The sequence below is a fragment of the Arachis hypogaea genome, chromosome 11 (assembly GCF_003086295.3).
Source record: "Arachis hypogaea cultivar Tifrunner chromosome 11, arahy.Tifrunner.gnm2.J5K5, whole genome shotgun sequence".
NCBI classification, from domain to species: Eukaryota; Viridiplantae; Streptophyta; class Magnoliopsida; order Fabales; family Fabaceae; genus Arachis; species Arachis hypogaea.
The window spans coordinates 117,906,932-117,923,719 of NC_092046.1; the positions used below are offsets into that span (position 1 = coordinate 117,906,932).

At 41.4% G+C, this 16,788-nt stretch overlaps 1 non-coding gene across 1 annotated transcript; it reads left to right on the forward strand.

Annotated features, from left to right (window-relative positions):
- The first annotated feature begins 13,563 nt into the window (after positions 1-13,563).
- On the forward strand, positions 13,564-13,670 carry LOC112726090 (small nucleolar RNA R71). Its single transcript, XR_003165158.1, has one exon. It is a non-coding gene; the product is annotated as a small nucleolar RNA R71 (small nucleolar RNA).
- The last annotated feature ends 3,118 nt before the right edge of the window (positions 13,671-16,788 follow it).

Sequence of the window (16,788 nt, forward strand, 5' to 3'; positions counted from 1 at the left end):
AGGGCTAGGGTATTAGCAATCAAGTAAACCACAATTGGATTGAATCATCGAAAAAGTTTACAAACTTGCAAGAGCAGATTATTAAGGGTGGAAACATTTAATTGAGCGATCGAACCCTCACCGGATATGTATCCGCTCTAGGCACTCAAGTGTATAGGGTTGATTTACTCAATTCTCCCCTAATCATGCTTTCCAAGATTTGTTTTTCATCTAACAATCAACAATCAAATCATGCATGCATACAATTATCATGAGGGCTTTCCCATAGGTTATAATGGGGCTAGGGTCAAGGTAGGATGCATATGGTTAAGTGAGCTAGAAATTTGAATCTTTGATTAACTTAAACTTCCCACCTAACCTATGATAACCTATACAATTCTAAACAAACCTAACTACCCATTCTTCACTTTTTCACACACTCCTGCATTCTCTTTTTGATCATCACACATGTGCATTGGCTCTTATTAAACCTTGCCTTGGGGCATTTTGTCCCCTTTTTATTGCAATTCCTTTTCTTTCTTTTCTATATATTTTCTTTTATTTATTTTCATTTTTTCATTTTTTTAAGTATATATACAAGTACCAATGCATGTGGTTTGATATTTGATTAATACATGAGTATGTACCCAATTCCCAAGATTTTTCAACAAAAATACAAGCACACTTTTATCTCTACCCAATGTTCCCAACTCTCCCAAAATCAAATAATGAACACTCTCACTAGGCTAAGCTAATCAAAGATCCAAACAAGGGATATTTATTGTTTTTCACTTAGGTTTGTAATGTGCTTCAATTAAGAATAAGTGGGTTAAGCATAGGCTCAAAATTGGCTAACAATGGAAGATAAAAGGTCGGCTATTTGGGTAAGTAAGCTATTTGAACAATGGCCTCAATCATATAAATACATGTATACACAAAGTAATGGATATAAAAAATCAAACAAATCAAAGATTACAATCATAAAGAGAGAGTAATGCACACAAGAATAAAAATAAGTGGTTATATATGATGTAACCACACAATTAGGCTCAAACCTCACATGCTTGTGTTCTCAGCTCAAAACATGATCCACAAAGTATATATTTCAAGCAAGTTCTACAAAAAAAATTTTCAACCAATTGGGGTGGTGCCCTAAAAATGAGTTTCTTGGAAATTTCCATCATATTGATTGAGCTTATTCTAATACAAAATTGTGATTTAGAAAAAAAAATTTTAAAATTCTTCTAGTTTACCCCTTTTTCAATCAAAACACATTTCTTCTATAAGAAGGGTCAACTAGATTTTCAGCAATCCATTAATTTTCTAATCACAACCAACAACTAAGATGCAAATATATATATATATATATATATACTAAAAAAATGTGCAACAACCAAAATAAGAGTATCTACAAAAGCATAAATATGTACAGTAATCCCAAAATGATCTAAAACATAAAATGCGAAATAAAACAAAATAGAGTAGCAGCGAATAAAAATAAAAGTCTGAAAGTTCACCACATAAGTGCAAACACCGGTCACGAACGGTGACCTCCCCACACTTTAGAATTGAGCATCGTCCTCGATGCTACTACTGAAGCTCGGGATGGGGGTCAACAATCGCACCAGGCTATGGCTCATGCTCAGGCTCGGGCTGTGGAACTGGAGGTGGTACTGGCTGTGGCTCAGGAATGTCATGCTGGACCTCAGGAGGCTGCTGGACCTCAGTGGTGGTCTGCATCTCTGGTGGTGCCTCCTACTGTATCGGCTCCTCACCATGCTCCTCCTCCGGATCCTGCTCATCAGAAGCGGGGGACTCTGGAAGTGGAGGGAGCTCGATACCCTGTGATGCAGCCGCATGGTCTAAGCGGTCGAGGCGTCGCATGACACGACGCTCGAAGCGCTCCATGAAGCGAAGAAGGTGATGCACTAACAGATAGGTCGGTTCAGGTGCTGATGGTGGTGCAGGTGCTGCTGTGGAGGATGAAGGTCTAGCCGCCTCGACTACCACTCTAGCTCGAGAACGGCGGCTAGTCGGGGGCTTCTCGTGCACCCATAGACCCCAGGGAATAGTAACTTCCTTGTCATCGTCATCTGGAGGTGGTGGTGTCACGTCATCGTCCTTCCATGGGACATCAGCTAGCTCAGCTAAGCTTGTAATCAGTGTCGGAAACGGTAGCAAGCCGCAGATATGAGCTCTCCACATGCTATGCCTAGTCAACCGGGGGAGATACACCTCCTTTCCTTCCATGACGCACCCAATCAGAACTAGCATATCCATCGGAATCTCTAAGAAGTGAGTGGTAGGGAAGACATAGTGGGCAAATATCTGTTGCCAGGTCCTAGCCTCCCTAGTCAGATATGCAAATAGCATTCTCTTGGGCTTTGTGTTGCTCGAATCCATCACCCAGGAAGCATCTGGTATAGCAATCACGCGCTTAAGCGCCTCATAGTCAAAAGTCATGGAGAGGAGAGCTACCTCTGCCTGCTGGTAGGCACAAGTCTTAGGAGTACCAACTCTGCAAAGCAGTGCATCCCTTATGGCATCCTCAGTGATCATAATCTCTCTACCCCTCAAGTGTACTGAATCCAAGCTTGGTTGGAAGAAGTTATAGTAAAATTCCCTGACCCATGAAATGTTAATCCGTCCCAAGTCTCTATCAATGAAATCCAATCCCAACTCAAAAATACGGGCGTTTATGGCACGCCTCACATCATTGGAAAGATTCAGCTTCTTCTCAATGTTCAGCTTTGTTTTTGCATAACGAGAAAGGCGTAGCTCACAGTAGAGGTTTGGGAATTTAGTCGAATTAGTGGATGGAAGTAACTGATTTTCTTTTTCCTCATCATTCATCGGATTCTTAGCATAGTTAGCATATGGCGAGGGTGTAGAGGTCTTAGAGCGCTTCCTCTTTTTGGAAGTAGCGGCTATAGCCTTTCCTTTATACGACATCCTGAAAAATAGAAATAATATAGTATAAACCTATAGCCAAGTAGATACAAAGCACTCAAAGAGAAGCATATTCATGAAGTGAATAAAGAGAGAAGATTCCTTGGAATGCAAGCAACAGAATGCAGAATTCAAACCAAACTTCAAACCAAGAATTCAAACCATATTTTGCATATTATTCGTTAATTGAGTTCAGAAAGCACCATATCCAAAAGAATGGCAAAAGAGTTAGGTTGAAAACCGAAAGAAGTCAGGTGGTGAAACAAGTTAGAGTTAGAATTCAGTTTGAAAATTAGTGATATGGTGATTACCATCTCAATTCGAAAGTAAGGCACAAAACAAGGCAGTTAATAAGTTCACAATCATGAATTGCAACAAGTCATTGATGATGAAATATGATTGCTAGAAAGCAAATAATAAGAAACAAACCATCAATCAATGTGAAGATTACTAAAATCACATGAATTTATGTTGGTAAAATCAATTCATCAAGGAATGAACCAATCAAAAGGCACTCAACACTAAATTCAATGATGCGTCATTATCACAAGTCGAGAGAAACGTGGAAAACCTTGTGGTCTATGTGGCTTAATGCAAATTGTGCATGAATAACGCGAATTAAACCAGCCACCTAGATAAAAAATCTTCAACTTGTGTGTTGATGTAAAAGAGGCATGAACCCTTAGAAGAATTACAAGCAATGGTCAATCAAAAAGCTTGCTTAACCATGCAATGCAAAGAAGCAAATCAGCATGAATAACAAGCAAGAATATGAAAAACATGACCAAGGAGCTTGTTCTTGAGGAGTTTTTTCAAAAACCATTTGAGCAGCAGCACTCTAGTTGAGCAGAATTCATTAACTAGGGGCTGTTACATTCATCAAACAAGATCAACACAAAAACTGTGGTTGATGAAAATCAGGCAGCATTTCAGCAGCACAAACAGTAGCAAGCGGAGCAATAGAAAACAATTCAAATTAAATCAGCCAAGAAGTAGTTATGAACAGGTAAGCAGCCAATATCCATGAGTAAAGCAACTGTTAACAACAGCAAGCCAAACTCAGTTAATGCCTAAATGGAAACAGCAATGTAACAGAGCAGTTCACACAGCAACAGAAATTCAAACAATGCCTAAATCCACTACTCAGCCCAGATTCGCTAACAACCTAATTCAAACTAAACTAACTAATATAACCTAATTAAACTGATCCTAACTATGCTACTATAATTACAGTAAACAGCAAAAGAAGAAGCAAAACAGGGGAGGGTGAGAACCTGGGTGCAGAGGTTGATAGAACAAGGGGGAGGAGAAAGTAAAGTGGAGCGGTGAGAGGAAGAACCGGCCAGAGCAGCACGGCTGTCGGGTTGCACCGCTGAGCTTGCGCCGGCGACAATGGTGGTCGTGGCGGTGCTGGGCAGAACAGAGGGCAGAGATAGAGAGGAGGGGTGAGTGGAAGAGAAAGAAAGATGAGAGAAGGAAGAGAAGAGGGCGAGGTGATGATGGCGGCGACGGCGGCGGAGGCTTGCCGGAGGTTCGCTGGAGGTTTAAAGATGGAGGAGAAGAAGAAAATGGAATGTTAGAGAGAGGGTGGTGTGATGCGCGAATGCGCTAGGGCTTCGCGTCTTTGGGGTAAGTGAAAATTCGAATCCACGCGCGCGCGCACTGTGCGCGTTCGCGTGGGTGGGCGAAATGGAAGAACGGCGCGAAAGCGCCATGCGCGCTTGCGCATAGATGAAGGAATCGGAATGGGCACGGACGCATAACGTGCGCGTTGGCGCGGATGTGCTGGGCTGAGGGCACAAAAGGGACCCAGAGTTGGCACAACTCTCGGGTCCTTTGGCCTGGATGATGCTAAGACGCATCGACACGCGCGCGCACTGTGCGCGTTCGCGTGGATGGTTTGAGCTTATTGGATGGGCGCAGAGGCGTGTAGTACGCCAACGCGTAAAAAGGGAAACAAGGAGTGACGCGGACGCGTATAGCGTGTGTCTGCGTGAGTTGAGGCACAGAATTGGCCCAAAAGTGGCGCAACTCTCTGGTTTTTGGCCCAGGGAACTAAAATACGCAGCCGATGCGCGCGCGCTCTGCGCTTGCACGTGGCTTGCTTTTCCTTTTTTTTTTTAGAGAGCATCAAAGGATTTCATAACTTCCCATATTTCTCTAAAACTCCAGGACCAGCTAAGGTGCAAGATTAAGCATATTTTGAAACATAGGGACATTTTCAAACAACTTGAGAAAACTTGCAATTCAATCAAAAACTCAATTCAAAGAAAATTCATCCCTCATCAAAGCATAGAATGTATAAACACCTTAGTGAACAAAGAAAAAATATGTCAAGAAGTAAAGAAACTATATACAATGGAACCCTATTCATTCATTCATTATATCTACAAGAGAATGGAAAGAGTTTACCATGGTGGGGTGTCTCCCACCAAGCACTTTTAGTTTAAGTCCTTAAGTTGGACCTTGGGAGGCTCCTTGTCAAGGTGGCTTAGGCTTGTACCCATCCTTGAACCTCCAAAAGTGCTTGTCCTTCAATCAGTTGTCAGAAGTTCCAACCTTTTTTCTCAAGCTTTGGTGAGGTTCTTTCCAAGATGTAAGCTCCCTAGAATAACTATCACAGGATAATCCAAGATCCCATATCTTGTCCTCGCACCCATCTTCTAGTTGATTGTCTTGACTTTGTCCGGACGACGAGAAACAGAATTCTCATGGAAGCACCAAACTACTCTCCTAGACCCATTTGGTTTAGCATTACACCAATCCATGCTCTCTAATTTTGAGCTTCCCACCATAATGAGCCTAGATTTAGAACGCTAACCACTAAACATCCTCCTTTTCCGCTTGATTCCACAAAGCGTCCTAAGTTGGCCATCTGTTTCAAGCAAACCATACTCAAGTGGGAAAATAAAGTTGAGAGTTAGAAGTTTTACCCACTCGAGCTAAGGATTGGATGACGAACTAGGTGGAGGAGTTCCCAAAGATCGTGATAAAGCATGCTCTACTCCCGTCCATCCTCTTCTAGAGGTTTTCATCACTTGGCGAGGTTCTTCAAGTTCCTCCTCATGCCAAGTTTCCTCAAGTTCACACTCCTCTTCACCAGTTTCTTCTAGTTCTTCCCCCTCACTTTCATCGTAGATAAGAGGTCTAGTGAAGTCTACCTCATCATCAAGTCTAAGAAATTTTGGGAAGGATTCTTCAAACCCAAAAGGATCATATGTTGATTCGGAATCATCATAAGTAGGAGAGTTTGCTGTTTGGAACACTCCTTCCAGTTCTTCACTCGCATTAGGCCTTGGAGGTTGCAAGTCCTCCTCAACCTTGCTTTCCAATGTACTGGAGAAGGGTTCAACAGGATCGCCAAGGGAATTGATCGAGGTGGGCAAAAAATCATTAGTGATGGAATCCACTTCTCTATCAATTTCCTTTAACTCATTGTTTACTCCCGCGACATTGCTCTTTTCTTTGATACTCCCTCTACACTCCTTGGAGGGGGGTTCCTCAACTTGAGACTCCTTTATGTACTCAATATGTCCTAAACATCCGCCCACTACTTCCTTCTGTTCACTGATTCCTATCTTCTCCTCTTGTTGCGCTTCTTGCTTCAATTCTTCTTCCTCACCATGGAGTTCCATGTTCATATCCTCACTAAGCTCCTGGGTTGTTTCTCCACATTCAACAGTGGGGGTACTTATGGCGCATGAGCTTAAGTAAGACGTTAGGTGATCCACGGCTTCTACTATGCCGACCACCCTTACTCTTAACTCCTTGAACTTAGTTTCATCTTCCTCTTGTCGTCTTAAAATACGAGATTCAAGGTCTCTCAGTTCTAACATGAAGGTTTCATCAGGAGGTGGTGTTGGAAGAGAAAGTTCATCAGTTAGGGAAAGATTGTTGCAATCGGAAGGTGGTTCATATTGGTGAAGTTCTTGAGGTGGTGTATGTGGAATTAATGGTTCTTGAGAGTATTGGGGTTGGGATGGTGGTTGTTCTACATGTGATTCTAATGGTGGTTGATATGGTGTGTATGAGTTATGGTCATATGGAGGTAAATGGTAGTATGAGGCTTGTGAGTATGACGTGTGGTTATATTGAGGATATGGCTCATAGGCATATGGTGTTGGCTCTTGAAAATCACAAGGGAATTCACCATAGCTAGTGGATCAATATGCATCATAGAACGGCTCTTCTTCATAGTGTATTAGTGGAGGTTGTTGCCATGGAGGTTGATCAAGTATTTGTGGCTCCTCCCACCTTTGATCTCCAATTCCTTGGTGCACATCCTCATTGAAGCTTTCATCTCCTACAACATAGTTTGAGCTACACTCATAGCCAAAGTGAGAATTCATAGTGAAGTGGGAAATAAAAACAAAGAGCAATAAGAAATGAAGAAGACTAAATCCTAAAACTAGCAAAAATCAACAAATAAACCAAAGATAAAGCTATTCACAATATTTACAATAGCCAATTAACATAGCACCATTGGTCTCCCCGGCAACGGCGCCATTTTGATGAAGAGAACTTTTGACGGTTTAGAATTTATCTAGTGGAGTCTCGTTGTAAAGTATAGTCTCCAAACCAATTAATAATCCTTTCATGCAAAAATTTGAGTTGTCACAATTAACAAGCCCCAAATGAAAATTAACCGGAGTATTTGGACTCCGGGTCGTCTCCCTAGGAACCAATAGAGTGCATGCGTATTGGCTATAGAAGGGAAAAATGGGTTTTTGGTTGATGATTAACAAGGAATTTAATTGTGCAAGGAAAGTAAATCAAGCAAACAATTAAAAGAAGCAATTAAGGAAGAGAGACATTCATGGCATTGAATTGAGATCTTAGGCTTTCTATCCTAGTCATGCATGATTAATTTATCTTGTTTAGTTAACTCACACATCGGGAGAATGTCAAACAAGACCAATTAATCGAGTCACTATTATAAACAAGAATTTATCTCATTACGTTATCTCCAACAAATAGGGAGAAAGTCTAACGAGACTAGCTAATCTCAATCCAAAAGTCCTAACCCACTTACTAATCAGATTAGCAAAAGGTTAGCGTTAATGGAAACAATACTAGCTAACAATTCTGAATCACCAACGTAAGTTGGGTTTTCATGACTCAAGATTGCCCAATCACTCTTTCCAAGCCAAGGATGCTCACAATCTACTCTAAGGTCCAACCAAGCATTTTGTCAAACACTTGGTGGGTAGTAAAAAAAAGCTTAGTGAAAGTGCAAGAATTGTAAATCTACTAACTATCAATTGTAAGAAATGTAAAATCACAATCCAAATCAACATCAATTAAAGAAACATCAACATTAAAATTGCATTAAATGTAAACAAATCCAACATGAGTTCATCATCACAAAAGAGAGCAAAATGGAAGGTTAACATAAAAACTGAGAGGATTAAGATGCAGAAAAGAGAATTTATAGAAGTAACAAGATGAGATCAAGTAATTAAACATGAAAATAAAATAATCTAACCTAATCCTAACGTAATTCTAGAGAGAAGAGAGAGCTTCTCTCTCTAGAAACTAACTAAAAGCTAATGTTGGTTAAACTAATTGCTCTCCCCCTTTTGCTTGGACTTCAATTCTGCATGAAATACACTCAGAAACAAGTTGGATTTGGGCCTGGGCAGCTCAGAAATCACCCCCAGCGTTTTGCCATTAAGTGGGCCAAGTAAGAGTATCGGCGCGCGCGCGCCATGTGCGCGTGCGCGTCGTTGGCAAATTTCCAATCTGCGTGGAAGCGGTATGTACGCGGGCGCGTCCTTGTGAAAAACCACTTCTGCGCGTGCACGCCTTGTACGCGTGCGCGTCCGTTGGTACATTCCAAATCTTTGTTTCTTCATGCATTCTCCTCTTTGTATGCTTTTCTTCTCATTTCTTCCATCCAATACTTGCCTTATGAACCTGAAATTACTTAACAAACACATCAAGGCATCGAATGGAATTAAGGTGGATCTAAAATCACCAAATTAGGGCCTAAAAAGCATGTCTTTACATTTAAGCATAATTCATGGGAGAATTACAAAACCATGCTATTCTATTGAATAAATACGGGAAAAGGTGGATAAATCCCCCAAAATAAGCACAAAATAAACCACGACATCAGGGTTTATCAGCGCTCTCCTTCCTGTTTGTCCTCTTTGTGTTTTTCTTGAGTGCTTGCACTCTCACTTCCCTTGCTTTTTCCAATCAACTTCTTCCAGAAGCCAGCATCTTCCATCTTCTTTTTCAATGTTTCCTTCTGTTGTTTCACCTTCCTTTCCTCTTGTTCTGTGAGATCTTTTTGGACCTCATCATACCTAGCGATTGCAGAGTGTAGATTATGCATATGACTAGACATATAGTTCAACTTGGCTTGAGTGTTTATGTTGAACTCCTCCCTATGTAGTTGCCGTCCTTCATTCATTACGCTGAACTCATTGAATGCCTTCATCTGAGCTAGCTGTCGTTGATTGAGTTCTTGAAGGCGTTTGTCTTGACGCTCTTACCTTTCAGTCACTTGATTGATGGCTTGAGTGAGCTGAGAGTAGTGTTCCATTTGCTGTTTCTTCCACTCCCCTTGTTGATTCATCCATTTAGAAAGCAGTTCTTCTTGACGATCCATCCTTTGGGCTTGAACGTGTAGTTGTTGTTCTTGTCTATCCATATAACTTCTCGCTAGCTCCTCAATGGCTCCATGAATGTGATTCAAGTTGATGTTGGTTGGATCATAGTACTCTTCTTGCTGATATTCTTCCTATTGAGGTTCTTCTTGGTGAGGTTCTTCTTGTGGTGTTCTTCTCCCTATTTGAGGCCTTCTTTGTTGTTGGGCGGGTGTCACATACGTTATACGCTGGAGTGTAACCATCCTTCCAGGGTTTACCCAAATTGGATTGCTGTCCTCGAAGACTACCTTGGCTTTCGTACACAGCCTAAGGATGGTGCTAGGGAACCAAAGTCTAGCACCTGGATCATTCTTCTCGGCTGATTCTTGAATCCCCTCAGCTATAATTTCGTTCACATTGATGCTTCCACCCTATACTAAGCAGTGTACCATAGTAGCTCAAGTTACGTTGACCTCAGAATTATTTGCAGCTGGGAGGATAGATCTCCTTACAAGTTCAAACCATCCCTTGGCTTCCGGGATGAGGTCTCCTCTCCTGATGAACCGAGGTCTTTTATTTGAATACCTTTCCCAGTCAGATCCTATAACACACATATCATTCACAATTTCTTCAAGTTCATCATTGTCGGGGCCATTACTTATTCTCACGTGATAACTGGGCTCATCAAAATGTGGTGATTTCAGCGGAAGAACCCTTGTTATGGCATTGGGGCTGAAGTCCACCTCTGTTCCTCTCACATAACTTTTGAAGGTGGGGGCCTTGGTTTTGTCTTCTCTGACCACATTTGCATAGAATTCTTTGATGAGGTTTGCATTTATCTTTGCTTCTGGGTTCGTGAGCCTTTGCCAACCCCTTTGTTCGATCTTCTCTCGAATCTGTAGGCATTCATCTTCGTTGAATTGGAATGTTAACTCAGGCAATATCTTCTTGAGCTTTATCCATTCAAATTCACGTTCATGGAATGCAGTTTTGAACTTCCCTTCATCAAAAGGGCTGCTCTCAACCGGTTCCTTTCTCTTTTGCCTCTTGGAGCTTGATGATGCCATGAATGATTTTTGAAAAGTGAAGGTGTTGAGGTGAGTGATGAGTGGTGGAATTCGGTTAGGTTTGGATACGGTGTAGCTTGGAGAGTTGTACTTTGAGAGTGAGAAGTTTGAAGAAATGGTTGCTGGAATGTGAAGGGAAGTACGGACTAGGAATCACTTATATAGGAAGGTGATGAGTGAATGAAAGGTGTGGATTGATGGGGTGGTTGTGTGATGGACAGATGGGGTTTAGCATGGGATGAGCAGAAGGATCATCAACTTTATGATGGTGTTGGTTCAGTTTCCAAGCTTGTTCTCCTTCCAATGTTGCATGGCAACAATTTCCAATGCAATCCCCTTGAAGACATGTGTATAGTATTCTCTTTTTGTGGTGGCCGAACCCTTCAATTGCCCCATCAATTCTCCTACAAAATAAAAGAAATGTGATTAAAAGAAAACTTGTGGAAAGTGGCGGCAAAATTAAAAGAATAACTACTTTTTAAAGTTTTTTGTTTCTAACTACTAAGTGCTGTTCATGAGTGCACACTAACTGACTAACTCAACATCCATGTATGCAACATTGGCAACACCAAACTTAGTTTGGTGCCATGTGGTGTAAAAGATTTGTTCAAGGCCCCTAAGAGTGACATGATATGGGTTACATTTATGTTCTCTTAGTGTGCCTTGAACACCAAACTTGTTCCTCACTATATGTTGCACAAAAGGATTCATTCAAGTGCATGTCAAGTTGAGTTGAAATCCCTAAACCTTGCTTTATTAACTACTTTTAAAAGCATGTAAAACATGGGTTTCCTCCCATGAAGCGCTTCTTTAGCGTCACTAGCTTGACGTTCTTCCTTTGTCATGGTGGTTGGTAATGCTTCAGATCTTCCCCTCTTGCAGTAAACCTATATCCATTGGCTTCATCAATGATCTCCACATGTTTTAGGGAGAGAACTTTGTTGATGGTGAAAACCTTAGGTAACTGAGATGGGATGGTAGGGAGATGAGGTGGGATATCTAGGAAGTAAGCTGAGATCACTTTATCCCCTGGAGAGAAATCTTCTGTAGGGATCTTTTTATTCCTCCATCTCCTTGGTACTTTCTTCTTTGTTTCTTTTGTTGTTATCCTGCTCTTTATGGTCTCTTTCCCTAGGGAGATTTTGTTGCTGGTCTCATATGATTCTGGTGGTTTTGGCTCCACTTGAGTTTCCTTTAGCTGTGACAGCTGCTGATTCTCTTGTTCATTACCCAAAGGAATTCCAGGGTGTACAGCTTGTGCTTCAATGCTTTTTTCTCCCACCATTGCTCTGTCATGCTCTGTCCTTAGTTCCTTGCCTTCCTGACTTGCTTCTTGTGAGGGTTTGAAGACGTTGAAGGTGAGTTGTTTATCATGTATCCTCAGTATTAGCTCTCCTCGCTCCACATCTATGAGCGCTCTGGCTGTAGCTAAGAATGGTCTTCCCAATATGATTGGGTGAAGGTGACTTTCTTCCATTTCCAGTATGACAAAGTCTGTGGGAAGGAAGTAGTTCCCAACCTTCACCAGCAAGTTTTCAACCACTCCAATTGCTTGTTTTTGAGTTTTGTCCGCCAGCCTGATGACTACGTCTGTGGGCATCAGCTCATTGATTTGCAGCCTCTTCATAAGGGATAAAGGCATTAAGTTGATGCTTGCTCCCAGATCACAGAGTCCTTTATCGAACATTGTTTCTCCTATGGCACAGGGGATGTGAAAACTCCCTGGGTCCTTCCTTTTTGTAGGCAGCTCTGGTTGAATGAGGGCACTGCACTCCTTATTCATCACTATAGTTTGTCCTCCCTTGAGTGAGCTTTTCCTGGTCAGCAGCTCCTTCATGTACTTAATGTATGAGGGCATTTGTTGGAAGGCCTTGATGAATGGTATGTTTACATGGAGAGATGCAAATATGTCAAGAAACCTTGAGTATATTCTCTTCTCTACACCACCATTGAGTAATTGGGGAAAGGGTGCATAGTGTATCAGCAGCTCCTTCTGTGTAATTGTGGTTTCTTCATGATTCTCTTCCTGCCTTCCTGTTGATGTATCTTCAGGTTGTTCTGATGGTTTGTTCGGCTCTTCCTCAGTCTCCTTATCACTTATAGTAACCATCTTGCAATCTTCCCATCTGACTTTCTTTGCTTCACCTCTCAGATTTTTCTCTGTGTCACTTGGAAAGCTATCAGTAGGTTTGGGAATCTTCTCAGATAGGTATCCCACTTGAAATTCCAGCCTCTTGATGGTGTCTCCCTGATTCTTGATATTGGCTCGCACCTCCTCTTTGAACACCTTGTTATCTTGAATCTCCTTGCATATACCTTCAAGTAGAGTCTCAATCCTTGATAGTCTTTCTTCCGATGATGGAGAGTTGAGATTGGAAGGATGAGAAGGGCCATTTTGACTTTGGTATGAATGTTGAGAAGTGTTGTTGGGTGGGTGTTGGTATGACCTCTGTGTGGAGTGTTGGTGAGTTGCATTGTTGTTGGCATTATGGCGTCTCTGATCTTGGCCTTGGTCTTGTTGATTTCCCCACCCAAAGTTTGGGTGGTTCCTCCAACCAGGATTATATGTTTTGGAGTATGGGTCATGGTGCTGCCTAGGTGAATTTCCAATGTAGTTGGCTTGTTCCTGATCACCCTCTGCTTCTTCATTCACTCCTTCTTGGGTTGCTGCTGAAGTGGTGATTGCTGCTACTTGATTCCTCTCCATCTTCTTGGTGAAGTCAGCTAATTGCTTGGTAATCATCTTGTTTTGAGCTAGCAGTGTATCCACATTGTTCAGCTCCATCACTCCTCTAGTGTTGCCTCTTTCAGAAGTATAGAAGTAGTCATTCTCTGCTACAGTCTCAATGACATCTATGGCTTCTTCAATGGTCTTCTTCTTGTTCAGAGATCCCCCGGATGAGTGGTCTACTGCCTTCTTTGATTCATACGAAAGGCCTTCATAGAAAATGTGCAACTGCACCCATTCATTGAACATATCTAGCGGGCATCTTCTTGTCAAGTCTTTAAACCTCTCCCATGCTTCATATAGAGTCTCACCATCCTACTGCCTGAATATTTGTACCTCAGCTTTCAACCTGTTGATCCGTTGAGGAGGATAGAATCTTGCCAAGAACTTGTTCACCACATCTTCCCAAGTTGCTAAACTCTCCTTTGGAAAGGATTCCAACCATTTAGATGCTTTGTCCTTGAGCGAGAAGGGAAACAGAAGTAGTTTATAGGTGTCAGGATGAACACCATTCGACTTCACAGTATCGCATATCCTCAGGAAGGTGGTTAGATGTTGATTGGGATCTTCTTAGACACTTCCTTCGAATGAACAATTGTTCTGAACAAGGGTGATGAGCTGTGGCTTTAGTTCAAAGTTGTTGGCATGTATGGTTGGCCTTTGGATGCTACTCCCACAGTTTCCTAGGTTTGGGTTGATGTAAGAATCCAGAACTCTTCTCTCTTGCCCAGCCTGATGCGCTGGACCTTCTCTGCCATGGTTGTGAGCCTCTTCTTCATGATGGTTTTCCATATTCTCATCCATGTCTGGTTCAAAGTACTCTTCCTCTTCCTCAGCACCAACTACTCTCTTTCCTCTTGCTTCCCTCCTTAATCTAAGGAAGGTCCTCTCAGGTTCAGAATCAAAGGAAGTTGAAGCCCCGCTTCTTCTACCTGTCATACAACCAACAAGGAACAAGCAAGAAGGATAGGTGCAGACAGTAATTTCTACAGAAATGCTGTTAGCGTGAGTGATGCAATATATCAACAGTTAGAGGGTTAGTGACTGAATTGTAAACAACTAAGAAAATGGGTAGGGGAAAGGGAAGAAAATGGCTAAATAGAAAGTAAATTACTCAAATGAACTTAAATTAAACAAAATAAAAACAAATGCTCAATCTAGTTATCCACCAATTTAATCATTGTTGATACAAAATTAATCCCCGGCAACGGCGCAATAAACTTGATGCACGGAAACTTGTCCTTTAAAAAATCTCCCTTGGCAAGTATACCGAATTGTCGTCAAGTAAAAACTCACAATAGAGTGAGGTCGAATCCCACAGGGATTGATTGGTCAAGCAACTTTAATTGGAAGAATGTTCTAGTTGAGCTAAGCAGAAATTGGGTTGAGAATTACAGGAAATTAAATGGCGGGAAAGTAAATTGCAGAAAATAAATGACGGAAAGTAAATTGCAGAAACTTAAATGGGGAAAGGGAGTTTAGCATGAAAGTAAATATCAGAAAGTAAAGAGAATGGGTAAGATCAGACATGGGGAATTCATTGGGCTTAGGAGATGTTGCATTCTCCGGATCAAGTTCATTTTCATCTCTTCCTCAATCAATGCATTCATTGATCTCCTTGGCAATCTTAAGTGATTGAATTCCAATTCCTTGGTAATTAAATCTCTCAAATCAGATCAATAGCCAATTCCTTGGTCTAATTGCTCATAAGAAGAGATGAAGTGTGGTCACTGATTATACCACATGTATTTCCAAATCAAAGTATTAGGAGAATTATATGTCACTATATCCGCCCAAACCCCAATTTGGTCCAACATGAGAAAGCATTTCTAGCATGATCTCTTCATCCCTTTTCCAAGGTTCAGAAGAGATCCAAGTATGAATAGCTTCTTTTCCAAGATAACTACTCAATTGGATGAAGATTGAAAGCTTTCTAGTAAAATCAAGAGAAAAGAAAGAAGAAGAATAATGAAAACTATTATTGATCCATCAAATTACAACAGAGCTCCCTAACCCAATGAAAGGGGTTTAGTTGTTCATAGCTCTGGGAATGAAAAGCATAGATGGAGAGTACATTCTAAGAATTAAACTAAAAGTTGCAGAGAAAGTAAAATACAGAGAGTAATTCTAATAATGCCAAAGCTTCTCTTTTCTAGTTCAAAGTTCTCCCTATTTATACTATTCTTCTAATCTTATAGTTGGCTCTTCAAGTCTTGGATATGGGCCTTTGGGTCTTGAGTTGAAGCAGTTATCTTCTTCAGTGGGCTTAGCTTTACTTGCAGAGAGAAAGTGTGAAGTAGGCAGGGATTCTAGCTTAGGACGTTAGTGGCGTTAACGTTAAGTGAAAGTGTGGGTTTGATAACGTTAGTGACAATCACATTTTTCACTAACGTTCCTAACCCAAGGATGCTCCACGTTAACTTCAACGTTAGTGGCATCAACGTGACCACTAACGTTGCCTCTTAGTCCTTCGCACATGTTATTGGGACTTACTTTTTCCAATAACGTTGAGAATCCTCCTTTCTCTCTACGTTAGAGTTCACGTTAGTGTGGCTAACGTGACCTTTAACGTAGGCTTGCCACATCTTCGAGAACGTTAGTGACACTCACCTTTGTCACTAACGTTCCAAAATGCCCCTACTTCCCACGTTAGAGTTCATGTTAACTAGGTTAACGTGGCTTCTAACGTGGTATTGCTAGCCATCTCCAACGTTAGTGACAAAGGTGAGTGTCACTAACGTTGGCTCATCATCCCTTTTACTCACGTTAGCTTCCACGTTAATGTAGTTAACGTGGCTCATAGTGGCTCATCCTAACGTTAGTGACAAAGGTGAGTGTCACTAACGTTGGTGATTATTTGCTCCCTCCACGTTAGAGTCCATGTTAACTGAGTTAACGTGGCAACTAACGTGGATCAAAGTGGCTTAGCTCAATGTTAGTGACAAAGGTGAGTGTCACTAACGTTGTTCATTCTTTTGTTTCTCCACGTTAAAGTCCACGTTAACTGAGTTAACGTGGCTCTTAATGTGGCCAATATGAGCTTGGTCCAACGTTAGTGACAAAGGTGAGTGTCACTAACGTTGGCTTCATTTTCTTCTTCCACGTTAACTACCACGTTAATGTAGTTAATGTGGCAATTAACGTGGGCTATGATGGCTTCGAGGACGTTATTGGCGATTACTTTTCTCATTAACGTTGCAAGCTAGCTCCCCTTCCACGTTAGAGGTCACGTTAGTTAGACTAACGTGGCTGCTAACGTGGTTCTTCCTTGCTTCCTTTGTCCTGAAATCAAGCAATAAAGTGTATCAACATTCTAGTCCAAGTTATGAGACATGCATCATCCAATTTGTCATTCAATTCATGCATATTTCTCATGAATTCATATAAAAATCACAATGTTAGCTTGAATCAAGATGTAAGTGAAATTCTACCTAAAACTTGCTTATTTCCTAAGAATGTGCATGAAACT